This window comes from Miniopterus natalensis, chromosome 4, assembly GCF_054644295.1.
Source record: "Miniopterus natalensis isolate mMinNat1 chromosome 4, mMinNat1.hap1, whole genome shotgun sequence".
NCBI lineage: Eukaryota > Metazoa > Chordata > Mammalia > Chiroptera > Miniopteridae > Miniopterus > Miniopterus natalensis.
Genome location: NC_142084.1, coordinates 29,275,889 through 29,293,521, shown reverse-complemented (window position 1 = coordinate 29,293,521; position 17,633 = coordinate 29,275,889). Strand labels below are relative to the sequence as shown.

At 37.7% G+C, this 17,633-nt stretch overlaps 1 long non-coding RNA gene across 1 annotated transcript in view; it reads left to right on the top strand.

Annotated features, from left to right (window-relative positions):
* Nucleotides 1-677: 677 nt before the first annotated feature.
* The window catches only part of LOC107529762 (uncharacterized), a 172,475-nt gene continuing 155,519 nt past the window's right edge, over nucleotides 678-17,633 (top strand). Inside the window, exon 1 of the long non-coding RNA XR_015714362.1 lies at nucleotides 678-759. This is a non-coding gene — a long non-coding RNA (uncharacterized LOC107529762). The remainder of the gene's footprint in view (nucleotides 760-17,633) is intronic.

Below are 17,633 nucleotides of genomic sequence, written 5' to 3'. Positions count from 1 at the left end.
AGGGGCAAAGCATGTTGTCATTAAAGGAAAGAATTGGAGTTTGGGAACTAGAGGTGAAAAATCCCTCAGGCCTTAGAGCTAGCCTGGGGTGTGCAGGTGAAGGGCAAAGTCCGCTGGGTGATGAGGGCGTGCCCCTGCTGGCCGCAGGGAGGCGGGCCAGCGAGGACGGCACCACTGGCTGCTCCCTGACTGCAGCACTGTGGGGATACATCGGGGCTAGAAGCAGTGCCACTAGCAGGGCCCACTGGCAAAGAGGGTGTGTGAGATTTTCAGCTTCCCTCCAGCCTGCTTATGCCTGAGATAATTCTGCTTATGTGGATTGCAGCAGACAATACTAGCATCTCACTTCAGTGTGGCCAACAGCACCACGCAGACCCAAGAGCAGAAAGAGCCCGGCTGGTGTGGCTCAGTGGTGGTTGAGCATTGACATACGATCCAGGAGATGGCTGTTCAGTCCCTGGTCAGGGCACATGCCGGGGTTGCCGGCTGGATCCTCAGTGTGGCATGTGCAGGAGTCAGCTGATCAATGACTCTGTCATCCTTGATGTTTCTGTCTCTCTCTCTCTCTCCCTCTCCCTTCCTTTCTTTGAAATCAATTTGAAAAAAAACACGTATTTTAAAAGGAGCGGGAAGAGGTCCTTCATTGCTAAAGAAAGCATTCCTTTTTTTATTTTCTGCAGGTGAGAGTAAGAAGGTTTGATCCCCTGGGCTCCGTATCCTCCAACAATCCTGGGAGTTCGCAGGAAGTAAAACTGCCAGGTAAGGAAGAAGGTATTCATATTACGTAAATAATATGAGAACAGTAACTTTGTTGAGAATTAAAAGGAACTTGACTTCATTCTTTACCTCATGCTGGTAAAGCGGTTGTTTGTGAAGATTTTAGCTCTATGTCTCTGCTTGCATACAATTCCTTGATTGCAGTGCAGGGAGCTGAAACAACATCGAGCGCAGAGCTGTTTGGAGTCGGAACAGAAGATCCTGGGGGTCTTGGCTGAGGGCTCAGTTGTACATGTGTTAGAAGAGATTGTACTAGGCCTACTCGAGAGCATTGGCTGTGGGTTTAAGAACAAATCCAAGGTACTAAAGGTAGAGACACAGTGGCTATTCTTTGGAGTTCTGGTCCCAACACAGGAGAGAAACCTGCTTAGTACCACCGTAAGTATCCAGCTGGGACTCCAGCTATCTGATGGGCTTGAGGGTGACAGAAAAAAGGGGATCAGTGAACCTGAATAGAAATAGAAATAAAACAATGTAAAGACAAGAAAAGAAAATTGAAGAAAAATCATCAGAGTCTCAGAGGATTGAGGGGTAATATCAAACAATCTAATATTTTTAAGGAGTAAAAGACAGTGAGAATATGGTTGGAAAACATTGGAAGATATAATGGCTAGATTTTCCCAAAATTTGATGAGTAATATTTACCATCCATTCAAAGGCCAAGAAAATCCATAGTTTCCAAAATCAAAGTAAAGGGAAAACCAAGAACTTAGTTCAAGAAAAAAAGACAAATTCTATTCAGGGAAACTGATACAGATGACACTGATTTCTCACCTAAAACCATGGGGTCTAGAGCATTAGACAGACTTCTTTAAAGTGCTGAAAAAGCAGTCCACCCAGAATTCTACGTTCAGTGAGAGAACCCTTCCAAAACATATAGGATGAAATAAAGGCACCTTCAGAAAAATGAAAACTGAGAAAACTTTTGCAACCAGATTTGTGCTGTAAGAAATGCTAAAAAAATGCCCTTTGGGTTGATGGGAAATGCCATCAAATTGGAACTTTGTTCTAGAGTTGAGAATGAAGATCCTAGAAATGGTAACAGGAAAGGGGGAGGGGGTAAGTATAAAAGGTTATTTTTTCTGTCGTAATTTCCTTAAAATAAAACTGTCTTTAAAAAAACAAAATTATTAGGTGGGGTTAGGTTAAAAATTAAACATGACAACAATAGCACAAAAGATTGGAGAGACGGTAAGGGTATGTGTGGAATTTTACTGTTGTGAGGTTGTTACAAGCATCAGGTGTGAAGGGCAGACTTATGGTAGGAAGTGTGCTGTGGGACAGGGGACTCTCAATAAAAGAAGGGAACTTTTTTATTTTATATTTGATAACTCAAAATGTAATACTTGATCACAATAGCAAGGACTTTCTAAAATCCATTCATGATACAGATAAATCAAAATTTTAAAAGAGAGATTCATTGTGCACCAAAGAATACATCAGTACGCTGTTTTTTCCCCTCTTCCTAATATTCAAGAGTTCTTGAATTGTAGTTGTTACTTTATATGTTCTGTAAGATTAGTTTTCATTACATAAATACACAATTTAGAACTAAAATGCAGTATTTTTTTCTAGCTAAAGTCAATCTCTGAGGAAATTTTAATTAGACCCTTAAAGCAGTGTAGTCATTTGAATGCCTAGAGGCCCACCCTTTAAAAAAAAAAAAAAAAAAACTTCCAATTAATCCTAAGCATTCTTTAAAAAGCCCATTAGTTGGTAGACAGAGGAAGGCACAAACTCGTGTATGACAGGGCTGTAAATATTTCTACTCAGAGAATGAAATCAAGACTCAACTCTAGTTGAGGAGAACATGCCAACTTTCAGAGAAGCTGAAATTTTGCACGGCCTGCTTATCGCTGGTTTCAAAATGACCTGGGGTATTTAGAAACAGCCTTTTTATGTGGCTGCTCTGGTTAAAGCAAGGTCTGTAAGTTGGCAGCATGTCATCTGAAATTTCAAAGCTTAAGTGGAAGCTGGGGTTTCTTTTCCTTTCCAAAAAGCCCCCCTACTCTCTATACATGGTCTATCTGAGTAGCTGGCATACAGATATAAAAGTCACTGGGCAGTAATCGCGAGTGCACTGGTCCTTATGGCAGGCATCAGGGCCCTTCCTGCCAGGTCTTTGAACTACAAAAATAAATAGAGAATAGAAGTGCATTGTATTGGCCAAGCCCGAGGCCCCGTCATCTGTCTTGGAGCATGCTCTGGTGAGAGTGTTTAACTTGGATTTCTTCCATCACATGTGGTAGCTGCAGAGTGAAAAAGGAGAGGAAAAGAACAATGTTAGGTGGTATATTTAATAGTGTGTTGGCTTAACAATTCCCAGGAAACGCTTGCTTCTATTTTTCTCCTAGCAGCCAGAGTTGCTGGCGTTGTTGGGATTCTGAATGAGTGGATGTGTGCTTCAGACAGCGTGAGTCCATCCCCTCTGCCCTTTCCTTTGTCTTACAAAAGGCTTAGAGAGCTCGCAGAGATACTCCCCAACACGCATCTACTAAAGGATATGGCCATTGCACCGCACAAAGGACAGTATTTTTTTTTCAATTGCACCAGCAGCCTTGACGAGGCTGAATTAATGGGCCTTTTTCACTCAACCTGAGAGTTAGAAATTCATGGTAGCTGGATGTTTGTTGTTTCTGGCTAAATTATCCTCTTTGCAAGGACATGTCACACAGACTAAAACAATTTAGGCTCCCTCTGCCTTTTTTATTCTTTCAAGTTTTTCTACGGTAAGAAAGGAGATCCTTAATCACCCACGCTGTGCCCGTAATAGGATCTTGATTTCCAAAAACAATACCTGTGGCTGCAGAAGGAGTGGATCCTTTGTAAAGACAACTGTTTGATATTAGAAGAAATTGTGCTTGTTGTCACAGCCGAATTGTCTTGCTTTCTGTTATCTGGAAAGGCACTAAGAAAATCAAATATGAGGTTTTCAAGTGATTTTAAAGGCTTTTTACAGTTACGTTTTTCGTTGCTAGCACATGTTTTTCTCGATCACGTAGCACGAGTTTTGTAACCCTCATGAAAGAGCATAAAATAAATATGTCAAGGCTTCCTGTAGAAATGCATCCCTTCAGGGTTGCCAAAATAAGGGAAGCTGTGGGATTGGCCCAGACAGATGGTAAGATAAATTTATGAGCAAGATTATATAAAAATACCAAGTTTAATTGGCCATGCATAGAAATGAGTGATTTTTAATGTTGAGATTCTTTTTTTTTTTTTACTTTAGATGAGCGATTTTCAACCAGTGTGCCACGAGAATTTTTAAAAATGCAGTACCTGACTATTTAGTCAGAGCACTGACCTCTTTCCCCTTAGATTGTCAAAAAAATAAAAATAAAAATGACAACAGCCAACACAACAATTACCATCCGGTATGAATGAATCAAAATTATACCTATTTATTTTTGTCAGATTGGCAAAAAATATATTTCTTGGTGTGCCGCAGAATTTTGGAAATTAGTTCATGTGTGCCATGAGATGAAAAAGGTTGAAAATTGCTGCTCTAGATCAACAATTGTATGGAGATTGATTGGCTGTATTGTATATAGTAGATATTTTCTTGGGGTAATAGTTGGCCTAAATTATATCCGTCACAATGGGTACACAACAGCTAAAATTGTCAGTTTTTTAAATGTTCTTTGAAAAAACTCCACAATGTTACAAAAATGCATTCTGTGTGTTTTAACATAATTCTAAATTGATGCAAATTCAATATCATTACATTTTAAATATTCATTAATTCATTTAGTCAACAAAACCTATCTACTGTAGATCAGGCTTTTTTTCTATGACCTTGCCACACAGCAGTGAGCAAAACATAGTCCAGGCCTTCATGAACTTATATACTTATATACTTCAGATAAAAAGATAAGAGTAATCCTGATCATCGTAAGCAATCTGAAATAACAATGAAATTAAATTTGCCAAAGTAGATTATGGAAAGAATGAAAACTTACAATGTCATTAAATGATGCTTTGGGTGAATGAGAAATACAATTCTTAATAAGCTAAAACACACACACACACAAACCTGAATGATTTGTGAAAATGCAATTAAAGAAAATCAAATTTCAAATTATTTTAAAATCACATCAGCTTATATATATTTTCCATTACTTCTGCAATTTTTAAATTCAAGATTTTGTTCAGAAACTTAATATCTCATATAATAGGCATTTAAAAAATTCTCATGGTACATACCTGGTAATCTGAACTTGATTCAAAACAGCATTATTCAAAGCCTAATTCCCCTTTGGAACATTATAATATATGGGGGTTACATTTCTGGAAAAACTAAGTGGCTTATTCTACTGTTAAATAATGAGAAAAGTTAAAATAAAAGTTGGAGGTAAATAAATAGCATTTATAAATGTTTTTCCATAGCTTACGAGGTTGATGTTATTTAAAGCCTAACTTCAACAAGTAGGCATTTTTGTTCTTTGCTGAAAACTTGCCTTATTACACTGCAAATTTACTTAACTTCTAAAAAATATAAGTCAGAGGCTGCACAAAAGAAATCTTTCAGTACAATTCACCATGAAGAGGTTGTTCTCATTGCTCAGCGTGTCAGTCAACGTTTCCCATTAGAACTGCGCTCGAACGTTAATGTGGATAAAAGGGTAACAACACGGCCAAGGGTAGCTTGTCCATAGCTAAGGTTCTTACTGGGTAGCTTGTGCTTTAAAATGTCTTTTCTTTATATTATTTTAAAATCATTTAAAGCAGATTGTATAGCTTGCTATCATATTGTATAATTGTAGTAATATTTTAATGCTGAATTTAAATTTCTATCATACAGCATGAGCCTCTTTTACTTCACAAATTCAAAATTTCCTTCTTTTCTATACTCCAAACTTGGAAATTCTCTTTCTTTCTTTCTTTCTTTCTTTCTTTCTTTCTTTCTTTCTTTCTTTCTTTCTTTCTTTCTTTCTTTCTTTCTTTCTTTCTTTCTTCCTTCCTTCCTTCCTTCCTTCCTTCCTTCCTTCCTTCCTTCCTTCCTTCCTTCCTTCCTTCCTTCCTTCCTTCCTTCCTTTCTTTCTTTCTTTCTTTCTCTCTCTCTCTCTCTTTCTTCTTTCTTTCTTTCTTTTCTTTCTTTCTTTCTTTCTTTCTTTCTTTCTTTCTTTCTTTCTTTCTTTCTTTCTTTCTTTCTTTCTTTCTTCTTTCTTTCTTTCTTTCTTTCTCTCTCTCTCTCTCTCTCTCTCTCTCTCTCTCTTTCTTTCTTTCTCTTTCTTTCTCTTTCTTTCTCTCTCTCTCTCTCTCTTTCTTTTTTTCATTTCTCCAACTGGGTTAGAGGACCTTCTTACTGTTACTTAAGTAGCAGTGGATAAGAGAATCAAAACTGGTGTAATAACAGCAGCTACGCGCCTCTGTATCGCTGTCCTACACAAACAAGGAAATTATTAGATCTTCTGACAAAAAGCCCTAAAGCAAAGCAGTTTCTAAAAACATTGCCTTTGAAGGATTTAACAGACAGATTAAATGTTTCCGGAACACTCTAGATCAACTGACTCAAATCCCCTAAATTCCTCCTTTTCAGTGTATTTAACTTCAACTGCTAAATGTAGTTTCCATATACCCACTGAAGTATGGAGGTACTTTAAATTTTCTGGACTTCAGACATTTAAACAAACTTTCAGCCTGACCTATTCTAGCCAGTAGAAGGTGTTCTTCTCCAAATAACTGAAGTAAAGTCTCCCATTCAGACATTTTCTTTTCTATGTTGTCTGTTGGGCAGCTGGCTAATGGGATTATTTTTTAAAAAATACAATAAAACTAACTCAGGTCAAATAAATTCTGTGAGTGACTTGGAAGATTGAAAAGAAAAATTATTTGGGGCTCTTAATATGTAAACAACCCTTGTGTGAGAAAACATTTCCAAACTTCAAAATGGGCAAAAGAGAGTACTGACTGTCTTTCAGGGCAGTGCTGGGCTTGCATTTTTTTTATCGATTTGCCATTGGTTAGTTAGGCTATTTTACAACTCTTCAGGGGCAGAGCTCAACTTGTATCTTCTTTTTCCTAATGGGTATGCAAATAGTTTTTGTCCTATGGAAAGGATAACCTCAGAGGTTATGGTTTAGTGCTCTCTTGGATATTAACCAAGTCTTGTTATTTAACCCAAATTTCTTACCCTGACACTCCTTTATTAAATTACTTCTTTTGTTTCTCAGTTGTTTTTTGGGTTGATTTTAACATTTTTACTAGTTCACTTGTTAATGTGTTAAGTAAAGATCTTTGATAGTTGGTCATTTCATATTTTCCTGAGTCATGATTTTACCTTTTCGAGAATTACACTTTCCCCTTGCTAGAGGATCCAAAGAGTTAGATGTTACACCCTTCAAAGAGCTCAGTAGAGAAATGGGCACTTTTAATCTGTTGTACTAGTAATGAACTCAACCAAATTTTGTGAAACGCTGATTTCATTGTACAAAATATGCAAAGTTCTAGATTGAAGACTATGTTGTTTATTTTAATAGAAGCAAACTAATTATGAAATATTGACCATATTTCCCGGGGAGTGTTCATCCTTTAAAAGACTGTGACTCTAGAGGATATTCTACCCCAGGGGGCTGCGTGTGCGGTGGAGCAGAGCCCTGCCTTCCCCTTTGCCCACTCCCCACATTTCCAACACTACCGACCCGGGAAGATGACCGAACAAGTTATACACTGTATGCTAGTTTCCTTTTCTGTTTTAATGGTTTCCTCCTCAATGATGAAGCTTGTTTTACAACTACAGGAGTTCTTGACATTTTTCTAAATTTAGTTTTTAATATTACTCAGTAAATGTTGAATTTTAGGTTCTTACTATGAGTGCAGCATGACTTCCGTTCTCAGTTGCAGTAAATGAAAGCAAGTCATTCCAACTGGTTCCATTTATGGGACTGCCCCGAGACCCAAATCTGCCCAAAGTACTTTCCAACGTCAGTGAATTGAAAATGCACTGTTTGGATTTAACTTATCTGTATACATCTTAATTCTAATAGTTATTTTCTTTTGTCACAAATGAAAAGAAAGAAAGCAAAATGACATTAGACTGCATTAGGAACCAGCGTTCTTACCAGCATGCTGTGTGATTACAGATCTTTCACTTCCCTTTGCTTCAGTTCATTGAACTCTAAAATGAGTCGTGGCAGAGGAAGTTCTCTCCAGTTTCTCCACTGCCTAAGAATCTATTACGAGGTTGACATCTGTAGCAATTTGATCCCATCTAGTGACATTGGCTCTCTCACCGTAACTCTACCATGTTATAAAGTTTAAGAAGAGTTTACCTTCACCATTAAGCAGGACAAGTTAGGAATTTTCTGTGTCTGTGTGTGTGACTTAAGAGAATGACTTAAAACAAAACAAAAAAACATTTCATCAACTTTTCTGCACTCTACTTCACAAGATTTTCTGAGAAATTGATGTGTAAGGTCTCATATAGTCCTCAGGCCTGCAGGTACCAAAACCCACCACCAATATACTTGGAGAAAGCACAGGAAACAGCACAACAGATCCCTGGGGTTTTGAGCGTTTTCTTTTGTTTTATGGCTCTTTATGTGTCAACATTTTCTCCTCCTACCATTTTGTGAGGCTATGTGTTCAAGATGAAATATTTTTGTTACGTGAAGGAAAAAAACCGCCAGACCTAGCATGAAAGCTGAGCTGTAGGGAACCTAAATCCTAACCAGTTCTGAATCATAAATAGGCCTATCAAAAATATTTCACAGACTGAACTAATATAAATATCGACCTTCGGTTCCTGCCGTATATAAACCAAGTAGCTATAAAGTCCTACGGAACAAATGTTCTATAGACAGTTTAGGATTTAAAATACTGTAGTCATATTCTAAGGATTGCTTAGCTCTTAGTATGTGATCTTTATTGTCAGACTTTTTTCCTAGTGTCGTAACACTGAAAAATAAGTTATATGTCGTATGCTATTTTCCTTCTAATTTTTTTTCTCCTCCGTGTGGAAGCTTATTTTACAACTACAGGGGTTCCTTGAAATGTTTCTAGATTTAATTTTTAATACCACTTAGCGTTCCTTTTTTAAATCCAATCCTATTTGACAAAGGAAGGAGGAATCATTTAACTTATTAATCCATTTCATTTCCAACTGAATTCTGGTGGCAGGATCAGACTCCTAGATTACTACGAAATCTACAGAATCACTCTTCTCACTCGGCGCTTTAAATCTGGGGCTCTGTGTGCTTATTCTTAATTAGATACTTAAGAAAAATTACATTTCTACCTAGCATTTGCTGAAAAAAGATTACTTCTTTTCTGATTCTAGTATCTTGTTAAAAGAGCTAGAACCTAAGTATGGAATACTTCATTTGCAGTGTTGTTTGGTGATTTCCTTAAATGAGCCTTCGTGTCCTGTAAAATTGCTCTTCCTTAAATGAGCCTTCATGTCCTGTAAAATTGCTCTCCAGTTTCCATTGGGTAGGTGCGTATGAACGGAGCAAGCTCCATCACCCTGCACCTCAAAGGCTGCAAAGGAGGAGCAGGATTTGCACTTGTTTGTTGGTGGTGGTTGAGCAACCGTGCCCTCATTTTAGCTCTGTCATTTGTCTTGGTTTTCTTTTTTGTGTGAATTAATCAACTTCGGTTTTCTACTGCACTTAGTAGATAGAGTATTATACGGCGGTGCTCTAATAGTGGTGATGACCTAATCAGGGGGGAGGCGTGACCCTGGGGGGAGTGCTGGTTAAAGTGCTGTCCCGTGTCATTCCTGCTGTGGCCCACTCACGCAGCCACGCAGCCCACAAGATCGCGTCTGGTCAGCCTTACCCACGCCGCCCAGGCTGGGCTTCAGGCAGCCCTCGCGCTCAGGCCCTTACAAGCCGGGGCCTGTGCAGCCCCCCGCCCAGCCTCCTCTCTCCAGAACCTGCCTCCCTTGCAACAAACACCTGGGCAACATGACATTTAAATTCATGGTTTCCCCCATTAAAAGCAGGCTCAGAATTAGTTCAGCTTGTGAAAACCTTAAATGTCTTGCTGGCTAATGTTCATCTACACACTAACCCTGAGGTGCAGTGTGGCTCTTCAAATTTTTGAAAAAATATGTTTTTATTGATTTTTGAAAAAATATGTTTTTATTGATTTCAGAGAGAGGCATGGAGAGAGAGAGATAGAAACATCAATGATGAGAGCCATTGATCGGCTGCCTCCTGCACGCCCCCTACTGGGGGTGGAGCCCACAACCTGGGCATGTGCCCCCACCGGGAATCGAACCGTGATCTCCTGGTTCATAGGTTGACACTCAACTACTGAGCCACGCCAACCAGGCGGCTCTTCAATTTTAAGGAGCAAAAAAATGACCTGGGATACTGGTTAGTAAGGCAGATCCTGAGTTCAACATCAGGATGGGAGGAAGGGCCCAAAAATATGTGTTTTATCCAAGTCTCCGATGATTCTGATGCAGATGGGTTTGTGGAAGGCCAGGCTGTGAAAAACACGTCTATAGGTATTTTCACTTCCATGTCACAGGTAAAAGAGCTGCACAGTCAACATACTTGCCAAACTGGTAATGACCCCAAATCTATCCGGCGCCAACATTTATGCTTTCAAAAATAAGTTAAAAAAATGCTAAATTTATGGATTCCCCCCCATGCTTTATTCTTTTTTTTTTTTTTAATTCCTTATGTATAAGGAGTCAATGTTCTTATTATTCACACAGTATTACCTACTTTAATAAAAAAAAATCTGCTTAGCCTTTTGTCTGAATCAACTATTCGATTGATTGAATTGGTCAATTTTTGAATCTAAAGGTTTGCTGAAATAGTTGTGAAGCTAACAGTAGGAAAGGGTGAAGCTGAACTCAGCATGCTAATTTTAATTAATCTGATTTAAACAATGCACTTGCACAGGCCCACAAATGGAAACAAAGCGGACATTTGCCCCAGGGAAAGCAATCTCAGAAAACAGTCACAGCACATCAAGTCTGGAAACTTTAGCAACCATGTCTCACCTTCCCCAAAGTGGATTCAACAGTGTACATACTGGACTATTCTGACGCCATGGAACTTAGAATTTACGCACTTTGACTATCACTTCAGGCAGTTCATATCCTTCCAGATCTTTGAGAGGAGAGAATCAAGAGAATCGTAACGTAAGCACAGGCAAAAAGCAAGAATATTTTTGGTAAAAATTGTATTAGGATATAAAAGCATTACTGACCTCGTAAATGAGAAATGCATTCCTTCAGGTTCAGGCTTAACTTTCTGCTCTGGGTTTCGTGTTGGCTGAATCGTATCTCCATGTCTTGTCATGGATTGGAGTGTGTGAGCCTCTAGAAGCTTCTAACTATTTGATAATCTCCCCTAAACTAAAATAAATTTATTTGGTTATAGTCAGCTTCTTATGGTATACCATTGTATTTTTTCAATCTCCGCTTAAAATGAACTCCATTTCATAACAGAATTGGACGTGAGTGAGGGAGAAAGTGTGGAAAACTTCTAAGAACAAAAGAGCACCACCCTATACCTTAAAACACACACACAACTTTGAAAGTATAAACATGAATCAGTGTTCTGCTTGATAAAGTGAGTCGTTTAGCAGTTTGGATTTAATGATTAGTTTTGCATTAACACACTAGATACCCTTAATAAACAGTTTCCATTTTATTAATAAAAGTGTCCTTGAGAAAAACAATGAAATATGCACTTTGGAAAATAATTGTCTTTATAATCAGTCATGCTGACTATTAACACTGGTAACATTTGCTTTTACCAATTCAGCACAAATTTAGTCTGAGTCCAACGTGATCCTTGTTCCTTTTAACCTTGGGCTGTACATAATCTGCAATCATGAGCTGGGTTTAACAAGAGTGTTTTGGAGAAGTTTAAAAAGCATATTCTTTCTCCCTTTCTTGTTTATGCTGCCAAATATGTTGTTATTTGGCCAGCAGCCTGCAAAATGGATATACTTATTTGTGATGTCATTCTCTGGGCCACTGTAATACAATTCTTATCTGATCCTTTCTGCAGGGAAACTTCAAAATGAATCCACTAATGTGTTGATCATTTAGTACTATGATTTCAAAATAATTTGGTGATACTTGATTTCAAATTACAACTCTCTTAGAACACACTGAATTTGACTTGATGTTTTTAGGTTTTTTCTGTTTACTCTCTGTGTGCCCATGCTCTTGTTTATTTGTGGTGTTTTTCCCCCTTCTGGCAGAATTCCATTTTAATTCAAAACATCGGAGCCATGACTAGATCTCAGAATGTGTATATTGCCTTCCAGATGATAATCTGGTTAAAAGTTAGAGTGGTTTTATGCATGCTATGATTTGTAACCCTGTTTATAATCATGCGTTTTATTGTACTGTAAATGTTCTCTTAGCATTTTTTTATTTTTTTAACATTAGACATTTTCTTCATAAAATTGGTTTAGATTGAAATGTAAACTCTATTCTATAAGATCAAAGAAAAGAATGGAATATAGGATACGCATTCCATCTGGTGAGCATTGAGAGAGGATTGCCAGTCATTTGCAGGCAGCCTCGGTGGAATCGAGGAGCCAAGAAAGACCTGCGCTTGCACAGACAGGTCACACAGAATGAGCACCGTGCAGCGCTTCCCAGTTGCTTTTGCTGCCAGTATGGTTCTTCTCCACATATTTTTCCATTATCCATGGAAAAATAGTGTTTTCTCTCTTGGACAAAATTGTGTTTTATTCTTCCATTTCATACAACCTCTTTTTTTAATGATTTATTTTTGATCAAACTTATATTTTTCTCAAAGATATGTTGTTTAAAAACATCAAACCTTGCCTGACCGGTGTGGCCCCGTGGTTGAGTGTCGGCCCGGAGGAGGTCACCGGGTTCGATTCCGCGTCAGGGCACATGCCGGGGTTTCGGGGTCCATCCACGGTGGGGGGGTGCAGGAGGCAGCCGATCGATGTTTCTCTCTCATTGATGTTTCTCTCTCTCTCACCCTCTCCCTTCCTTGCTCTCTAAAAATCAATAAAACATATTTAAAAAAATAATAAAGAATCAAACTTTTCTTTATGAAAATGCGGTCTTCTAACCCCTCCTCAAAAAACTCTCATCATTCACTGCTTCCCAGAAACAATTACTTTTCATTATGTTCCTTGTTGCATTTGTCATTTCTCTCTGCGTTTGGGGATTTAGCTCCCTTTCCCACCACAGCCAAGAAACACACTTTTCTTCTGTCCCTTCCTGACCTAGTTAGAGTTTTACTCAGGACAGTAGTCTACACAGTCAACTGCAGCGCATTTGTGACTAACCCTCAGAGAACTCTGCATTTATATTATTCTGACTGTGTACACAGGATTTACGTTTAAGTCAAGTGGAATGTTACTGGTATTTTTCTATTCGTAAACAACATTGTTTTCTTTGGAGTTGCTAATTATCCCTAATTGCTTAGGTGTTTGGTTTTTTTATGGTTTTAATCATTAATTCTATTTAATCACCAATCCCGACTTTACCTCTAGAAATCAAATTCTTTTCTAAATATATTTGAATGTCATCATTTTGGATCTGTACCCCGCAGTGGTTTCTGACTTGCTCTCATCTGGATTGTTTGCCCTCTAGACATTCCGTCTTTATCACCTTAGGATTCTCTTTCCCGCTTTCTTATGCATTCAGCCCCTGTAGCTTTAATTAGTTAATTATTTATTAATCATTCGTTTTTTAAGCCTATCCACTACTAGCTTTTCCAGAATGAGTGCAGGGAGGTAAATAGTTTTTCAGCGTTTTGCCAATCAGAACATCTGCAATCGCATTTAGCTGACAGTTGTTTTAAAAACAGAATTCGAGATGGGGGGGGATTTTCCTCAGTCTTGAAGGCATTACCTCCATTATCCTCTAGCTTCCAATATGATTTGTGATTCCTTGTGTTAAAAACTTTTATTTTTTCTTCTCTGAAAATTATGCTGTTCTCATCGGTAACTTTCAGAAATGGTAGGATCGTGTGCTGAGGTAGATCCATTTTCTTCCACTGTTCTAGGCACTTGGTGGGTCTGTAATTTCAAAAAAACAAATCCTTCTATTCCAAGAATAATTTATTGAATTAATTTGTTTTGTGAATCTTTTTTCCCTCTGTTCTCTCCTGTAGGGACTCTTTTTATTCAGATGTTGAGACTACAGACCCGACCCTCTGATTTTCTGGTCTTTTCTTCCCTGTTACTCATAAATGTGTCTTTTTTGTCTACTTTATGGGAAGCTTCCTTAATTTAATTTTCCAGTCAATATATCTGCTTATACATACACTTCCAAAAGTCCTTTTTTGTTCCTTTAGTATCTCTTTTTTCTTACATCCTGGTCTTCCCGCATGGATATATTTCTTTCTTTTATCTTTCTGAGAATATTAATGATAGTCATTTTTTTCTTCCTGTCTAGCGTGTTTCTTACAAGTTTCTTTTTTGCTTATGTTTTGAACTATTTTTTTTTTTCATATTGCAGGCCTCCCCAGATGTTTCTTGATTATGGTTGTCCACTAATCATTTAAAATAGGGCATTTCAATCTGATTTGAAATTCTGCCTGTATAAGTAGGTCTTCTGAAGTGTGTGTCTTCGTTGTTGCTGAGCACTTACTGAAGTCTTTTAGGACTCAGAAGTCCCAAACCCTCCCCGTGACAGACGTCTCCTGATTCTAGAATGTCATGCCGAATGCCTCCACTTTGGAAGCTGGGTCTGAGAAAACGCTGGAGGGGGGATGGCATCTTGATATTATAATGGTAAACTTCCACTTAATCTTCAACCTTCTTTATAGTATTCCTATCTTCTGCTTATTTCTTGTCTTCCCAGAGATACTGTTTTGTGCTCTCTGTGGAATAAACCTGCTAGGACATGGGAGGGTCATCTTTAGAAAGTAGGGGACATCTATATATTTCTGAAGCAAAATTTCAAATGATCTTTCTCTTTTCTGCCATATGTTCACCGCTCTGTTAGAACCCTGTGGGTCAACTCTAAAGGAAATCAGTGGGTTTCCTTTCCACACGTTTCCTCTTGTGATGTATATACTGTAAAACTAATACATGCAAATGTTTTGATGTTTTAAAAATGTTCATATATAACATCAACATTATGTTTTTAAGAGTTACCCATATTTGAACATGTACCTCTGGTTCATTTCTTTTTTTTTAATTATTTAAATTTTTACTTTAATGATTTCAGACATACAGAATAGTGAAAAAATTAGCATAGCTATTGAATTTACTTTGATGTAAATTAAAAGCAATTTTATGAAAGCATAGGTTAATGAATGGTTATGCCAGGGAAGGAAGTGGTGTGCTTTACCACAAGAATGTCCTCATGGAGAGGGAACGGTGAACTCTTATAATTGGCTGACATCCTATTTGCCAGTTGCCGGTAGTGACAGTTTCCTTTCTTTATTTTATTTTTTTGAGAACTTTCTGAGACTCTTCATGAACACACACAAGAAAATGTAATAGAGCTCAGGTAAATGTGTTATGAATTGAGGGAATGTTTTTCTTCCACAAATCATAATTATAATATTATTTGATCACTTAAATCACACACAGATTTCCATTTCAACTGCATTTACAAATTGTGTAATTTTCTAAAAATAGCAACTTGACTGATTAAAGTATTTCATTCATGGATTTAATCTGTAAGACAGTATGTACTCCCCACACCCCCCAAAAATAGTACAATTAATTTTCAGATATTTTAAGTTATAAAGGAATCAAAAGGCTTAACTTCTTTTGCCTTAGGAATTAATCTATAATAAATATTTTGAGGTAATATGGAAATCTAAATTCAGGAAATTAAATGAAAATATCTCCAGGACTTTGTTTATAAAACTGCAGACATAAAGGTACAAGTTAAAGTAAAAAGATAAAGACTCAGTAATATTTTATTCACACATAGCATTTTACTAACAATTAATGCTCCATATTTATAATATGCATACAGAGACTTATGTACTTTGCTATGAAAATTTAAACCTTGGCTACTCTTATTTTTCTACCGTTAATAGATTTCATCTAAAAAGGTGTTTTGCAATTGTTTCAACAACAAGAATGTAAGCAATATTATTCCTGCCTCCAAAAATATGAACATCATAAAAGTGAAATTCCATCTTACCATTGACATTTACATAACATAATGATGTAACCTTTAGACATTTAATGTAGCATATTTTGTTCTGCTTTTGGTTTCTAGGAGTTTACAATGTGTGTGTGTGTGTGTGTGTGTGTGTGTGTGTGTATATATATATATATATATATATATATATAGTCAATTGGGTCACCAAATTAAATTTGAATAATGTAAACATAACCTCTACAACTTAAATTAAATTGTAAGAGCCTCTACATCACATTTGTGAAAAGGTTATGAAACTTTCAGTCAGTTAAACTTTTGAGATGAATGTAATGGAAGAATTAGGGTAGAATATGATTTAGTCCCTTGGAAAACAAATGTATTCAATGAACAGAATTATTTTAATTAAACCAGTATTGTAGGATACTTTACAGGGCTATAGATAAAATTTAAAATACAGATTAGCCCGGCCGGGCGTGGCTCAGCAGTTGAGCGTCGACCTAGGATCCAGGCCATTGGGTTTCGATTCCCGGTCAGGGCACATGCCCGGGTTGCGGGCTCCATCCGCAGTCGGGGGCGTGCAGGAGGCAGCCGATCAATGACTCTCTCATCATTGATGTTTCTCTCTCTCTGCCCCTCTCCTTTCCTCTCTCTGAAATCAAAAAGGATAGATTTAAAAATAATAATAAAAAAATAAAAAATAAAGTACAGGTTGAAGTAACTAACTACAAGCTTAAGCCCAAAGAAGCTTTTCTTGCATATCTGATATCAGCCAACCATTTAAATTAATCTACCAAACAAACCTTCAAACTTGTAGGGATTTTCTCCCTTCCCTAAAAAGACAGCTCTCCATCCAGCCTTTATGTATGTAGGTTGAGGTTCCTGGGTTAACATTATTTTGATAACACAAGGTCTAAGAATAAGGAATAGGAGAAGGGGGAAGACATAATACTTCATTTGCCCTAACAGAGAGTTACTATAAGAGGTTGTTTCATATAAATATAATTTCTTTACAGGAGTGTAATTTCTTTACACTCTACCCCAACCCCCTTCGCAGGCTTTTACCTCACTATGGTCTGTGTCCATGGGTTATGCATATTCGCATATAAGTTCTTTGGTTAATCTTTTCCCACCCCAGCCCCCTTCCCTCTGATGTATATCAGTCTGTTCCATGCTGCTCTGTCTCTGGGTCTGTTCTGTTCGTCAGTTTATTTTGTTCATTAGATTCCACACGTAAGTGCCATTCTGTGATACTTGTCTTTCTCTGACTGGCTTATTTCACTTCCCCACAAATATGATGGTATTAGTCGGTGGGGTCTTTGCAAAGTGCTTATTAGGTAAGGAGGGCGTAGCCCTCAGGACTGGGATTAGTGTTCTTAGAAAAGAAGCCCCAAGGAGGTCCCTCGCCCCTCCCACTAGGTGAGGACAGAGTGAGCGCTACCATCTAGGAGCAAGGAAACCGGCTCTCGCCAGAGTAAAACCATATTGGTGCCCTTTCTTGGACTTCCCAGCCTCCAGAACTGTGAAAAATAAATGTTTCTTGTTTATAAGTCACCCAGTCTGTTCCGATACGTCGCACCCTGAAGGGAGGAAGATGAATATATATGTATTTTTAATAATTTATTGACTCACTTATCTTCACTCCATTCAACAAACACAAACTCTATTCCCCAGCCTTTGCTGTGTAGCCCATAAATATCTGTTATTGATCAAAATGAGACTAGACAAAGAATATGTTCTTTGTTACTGCTATTGGTTCCATCCTGCATAGCCTGTGATCTCCTTGTTTCAATTATTTATTTGGCATATCATTTGGATACCTTTTAACTAC